Source organism: Arachis duranensis, chromosome 5, assembly GCF_000817695.3.
Source record: "Arachis duranensis cultivar V14167 chromosome 5, aradu.V14167.gnm2.J7QH, whole genome shotgun sequence".
NCBI classification, from domain to species: Eukaryota; Viridiplantae; Streptophyta; class Magnoliopsida; order Fabales; family Fabaceae; genus Arachis; species Arachis duranensis.
The window spans coordinates 67586533-67592188 of record NC_029776.3 but is presented as its reverse complement, the minus strand read 5'-3'; positions in this window follow the sequence as shown (position 1 = coordinate 67592188).

Genomic DNA, 5656 nt, shown 5'->3' with positions numbered 1-5656 from the left:
ATGGAGGAGCACAAGAGTGCAACTCTCATTCTAGAAAGACCTTTCCTAGCAACTGGCCGAACCCTCATTGACGTCCAAAAAGGGGAAGTAACCCTGAGAGTCAATGAGGATGAGTTTAAGTTGAATGTTGTCAAAGCTATGCAGCATCCAGACACCCCAAATGACTGCATGAGCATTGATATTATTGACTCTTTGGTAAAAGAGGTCAATATGACTGAGAGTCTCGAATCAGAGCTAGAGGATATCTTTAAAGATGCTCAGCCTGATCTGGAGGAAGCAGAGAGAATAATAGAACCTCTGAAAATCCCTTAGGAAGAGGAGAAACCTCCCAAACCCGAGCTCAAACCATTACCACCATCCCTGAAATATGCATTTCTAGGAGAAGGTGATACCTTTCCTGTAATCATAAACTCTACCTTAGAGCCACAGGAAGAAGAAGCACTAATTCAAGTGCTAAGGACACACAAGATAGCTCTTGGGTTGTCCATCAGTGATCTTAAGGGCATTAGCCCAGCCAGATGCATGCACAAGATCCTGTTGGAGGGTGACACTAAGCCAGTGGTTCAACCACAGAGGCGGCTGAATCCAACCATGAAGGAGGTGGTGTAGAAGGAGGTCACTAAATTATTTGAGGCTGGGATTATTTATCCTAAGAAGGGTGGCATGACAGTGGTTTATAATGAAAAAAATGAACTGGTTCCTACAAGAACAGTTACAGGGTGGCGTATGTGTATTGATTACAGAAGGCTCAATACAACTACCAGAAAAGATCATTTTCCTTTACCATTCATAGACCAGATGCTAGAAAGACTAGCAGGTCATGAATACTACTACTTCCTGGATGGGTATTCAAGTTATAATCAAATTGTAGTAGATCCCCATGATCAAGAGAAAGCAGTATTCACATGTCCATCCGGAGTATTTGCATACAAAAGGATGCCATTTGGTCTGTGCAATGCACCTGCAACCTTTCAAAGGTGCATGCTCTCTATTTTCTCTGATATGGTAAAAAATTTCTGGAAGTCTTCATGGATGACTTTTCAGTATTTGGAGACACATTTAGATCCTATCTTGACCATCTAGCACTTGTTTTAAAGAGGTGCCAAGAGACTAACCTAGTTTTAAACTGGGAGAAATGTCACTTTATGGTGATTGAAGGAATTATTCTTGGGCACAAAATTTCGAACAAGGGAATAGAGGTGGATCAAGCTAAGGTAGAGGTAATTGAAAAATTACCACCACCTGCCAATGTTAAGGCAATCAGAAGCTTTCTAGGGCAGGCAGGATTCTATAGGAGGTTTATAAAAGATTTCAAAAATCGCCAAACCTCTGAGTAATCTGCTAGCTACTGACATGCCATTTATCTTTGATAAGGAGTGTCTGCATGCGTTTGAGACTCTGAAAGCTAAGCTAGTCACAGCACTAGTCATCTCTGCACCAGACTGGACATTACCATTTGAACTAATGTGTGATGCCAGTGACCATGCCATTGGTGTAGTGTTGGGACAAAGGCATGACAAGCTTCTGCACGTCATTTACTATGCCAGTTGTGTTTTAAATGACGCACAGAAGAACTATATAACCACAGAAAAAGAGTTACTTGCAGTGGTTTACGCCGTTGACAAGTTCAGATCTTATTTAGTAGGATCAAAAGTGATTATGTATACTGACCATGCTGCTCTTAAATATCTACTCACAAAGCAGGATTCAAAACCCAGACTCATCAGATGGGTGTTGCTTCTGCAAGAGTTTGATATAGAAATAAGAGACAGAAAAGGGACAAAGAATCAAGTAGCAGATCACCTGTCCCGAATAGAACCAGTAGAAGGGGCGTCCCTTCCTCTTACTGAGATCTCTGAAAACATTTCGGATGAGCAACTCCTTGCCATCTAGGAAGTACCATGGTTTACAGACATTGCAAACTACAAGGCTGTGAGATTCATACCCAAAGAGTATTGTAGGAAGCAATAAGAGAAATTGAACACAGATGCAAGTACTATCTTTGGGATGAACCATATCTCTTCAAGAGATGTGCAGACGACGTAATCTGTAGATGTGTGCCTAAAGAAGAAGCACAGAAGATCCTATGGCATTGCCGTGGATCGCAATATGGAGGAGATTTTAGAAGTGAGCGAACAGCCACAAGAGTCCTCCAAAATGGCTTCTACTGGCCTACTCTCTATAAAGACTCCCGAGTGTTTGTACTTAATTGTGACAGTTGCCAAAGATCTGGCAATCTGCCTCATAGTTATGCCATGCCTCAACAAGGAATCTTGGAGATTGAGTTGTTTGATGTATGGGGTATTGAATTCATGGGGCCTTTCCCACCATCCTACTCAAACACTTATATTCTGGTGGCAGTGGATTATGTATCCAAGTGGGTGGAAGCTATTGCAACACTACTAATGATACTAAGACAGTGCTAAAATTCCTCCAGAAACACATCTTCAGCAGATTTGGTGTCCCTAGAGTACTAATTAGTGATGGGGGAAATCATTTTTGCAATAAACAGCTTTACTCTACTATGGTCCGATATGGAGTTAGCCACAGGGTGGCAACTCCATATCATCCACAGACAAATGGGCAAGCTGAAGTCTCTAATAGAGAACTTAAAAGAATCTTGGAACAGACTGTGGTTAACCGGAGAAAGGATTGGGCAAGAAGCTTGGATGATGCTCTGTGGGCATACAGAACAGCATTCAAGACTCCTATAGGGACCTCTCCATACCAGCTGGTGTATGAAAAAGCCTGTCACTTGCCAGTGGAACTGGAACATAAGGCCTACTGGGCAACCATATTCCTAAATCTTGATGACAAGTTAGCTGGAGAAAAACGATTGCTCCAGTTTAATGAGCTAGAGGAATTCAGACTCAATGCTTTCGAAAGTGCAAAAATTTACAAAGAGAAAGCAAAAAGGTGGCATGATAAGAAGCTGTCCTCTAGAGTCTTTGAGCCAGGGCAAAAAGTTCTGCTGTTTAATTCTAGGCTTAGATTATTCCCCGGGAAATTAAAATCCCGGTGGAGAGGGCCATATGTGATTACAAGTGTGTCACCATATGGATACGTAGAGCTTCAGGATAATGACTCTGTCAAAAAGTTCATTGTAAATGGACAGAAAGTCAAACATTATCTTGAAAGCAATTTTGAGCAAGAACGCTCAAAACTGAGGCTTGATTAAAGCTCAGTAATAGTCCAACGAAAGACAATAAAGAAGCGCTTGCTGGGAGGCAACACAGCCATTAACAAAGCTTATTTGTTAATTAATTGAATTTTACAGGTTCATGTTAATTATTTTCAAGGTAAAATAGCAATTGTATGAGTTCACAGAGTTACAGAAGGATTCAGAGGATAAAATAGCAAAAAGAAGCTCATTGATGCGAAAAAGCCAATAAGAGATGTTTTGGGCATTAAACGCCCAAAAGAAGCATCTACTCGGCGTTTAACACCAGTAGAGATAGCCATCTTGGCGTTAAACGCCAGATTTACAGCGTCCTGGGCGTTCAGAAAAACGCCTAGTGACAAAGGAGTTCCTGGCGTTTAACGCCAGCCAGAAGCAACAGCTAGGCGTTAAATGCCCAGGAGAAGCTACAAATGGGCGTTAAACGCCCAAAACATGCAGCGTTTGGGCATTTAATACCAGGATTGTGGGGAGGAGGTAAATTCGTTTTTAATTCAAACTTTTTCCATTTTTTATGTTTTAATTCATGATTTCTTGCATAAACATGTTACAAACTCTCATATTCCAAACTTCAATTCCAAAAATTTTTAATCCTAATTTTTCAAATCCTTTTTCAAAAATATCAAATGCATCTTAATTCATAAACACAAATCCTTTTCAAATCATCTCCAACTTCTTTTCAAATCTTTTTCAAAACTCAATTATCTTTTTAAATTCTTCTCAAATCTTTTCTTTTAAATTCATCATATCCTCTTTTCAAAATTCAGATTTATCTTTTTTTTTAAAATATCTTTCATATCTTTTCAATTTTAAATTGCATCTTTTTCCTATCATACTTATCTTTTACAAATCATATCTTCTATCATATCTCGTTCAAAATTTTCGAAAAACCTACCCCCCATCCCTTTAAATCCTAGTTCGGCCTCCCTCCTCTCTTCCACAATTCGAAAAATTGGCTCTCCTTCTATCCCTCTCCTTTCCCTTCTTTTGCTTGAGGGCAAGCAAACCTCTAAGTTTGGTGTGTTTATCTGTGATCACTAAACCAATACCCACTAAGATCATGGCTCCTAAGGAAAAATAAACCACTCCAAGAAGCAAGAAAGAGAATATTCCAAAACCACTTTGGAATCAAGGGAAGTTCTTAACCAAAGAACATTCAGACAATTACTACAAAATAATGGGTCTAAGGTCAGTGATCCCGGAAGTTAAATCCGATCTGAAAGAAGACGAATATCCGGAGATCCAAGAGTAAATTCGAAACAGGAGTTGGGAAATTGGTGGATGAAATTGTGATTAAAGAGTTTCAGGCATTGTTAGAGAAGCTCACAACTTCTCACAACTAACCAGCAAGTGTACTGGGTCGTCCAAGTAATAAACCTTACGTGAGTAAGGGTCGATCTCACAGAGATTGTTGGTATGAAGCAAGCTATGGTCACCTTGCAAATCTCAGTCAGGCAGATTAAATTGGTTTATGGGTTTCTTTGAAAATAGAAATAAGAAAATAGATTATAAAAAGGATAGAAGACTTATGCAGATTCATTGGTGAGAATTTCAGATAAGCGAATGGAGATGCTGTATGGCCCAAGGACGCCTGCTCTCCTACTGCTTCAACTCAATCCTTCTTACTCCTTTCCATGGCAAGCTTTGTATAGGGGTTCACCATCAGCTGTGGCTACTTTCAATCCTCTCGGGAAAATGATCCTATGCGGTTGTCAGTCGCACGGCTAATCGTCTGGAGGCATCACCCATGGCTAATGACTACATCCCATCCTCGCAGTGAAAACTAATGCTCACGCACTCTGTCACAGTACGACTAATCACTGGTTGGTTCCCGCTCCTACTGGAATAGAATCCCTTGATTCTTTTGCGTCTGTCACTAATGCCCAGCACTTGGCAAGTTTGAAGCGCGTCACAGTCATTCATTACCGGAATCCTACTCGGAATACCACAGACAAGGTTAGACTTTCCGGATCCTCATAAATGCCACCATCTATCTAGCTTATACCACGAAGATTCTGTTGGGGAATCTAAGAGATACACATTCAAGCGCTATTGCATGTAGAACGGAAGTGGTTGTCAATCACGCGCGTTCATAAGTGAGAATAATAATGAGGGTTATGTAACTCATCACATTCATCATGTTCTTGGGTACGAATGAATATCTTGGAATAAGAATAAAAGAGATTTGAATAAAAGAAAATAGAACTTCATTAATACTGGAGGTACAGCAGAGCTCCACCCCCTTAATCTATGGTGTGCAGAAACTCCACCGTTGAAAATACACAAGCAAAGGGTTCAGGCATGGCCGAATGGCCAGCCCCCATGTGGTCACAAGACCGAATGATCAAAGACATCCAATACAATAGATAAATGTTCTATTTATAATAAACTAGCTCCTAGGGTTTACATGAGTAAGTAATTGATGCATAAAACCACTTCCGGGGCCCACTTGGTGTATGCTTGGGCTGAGCTTGATCA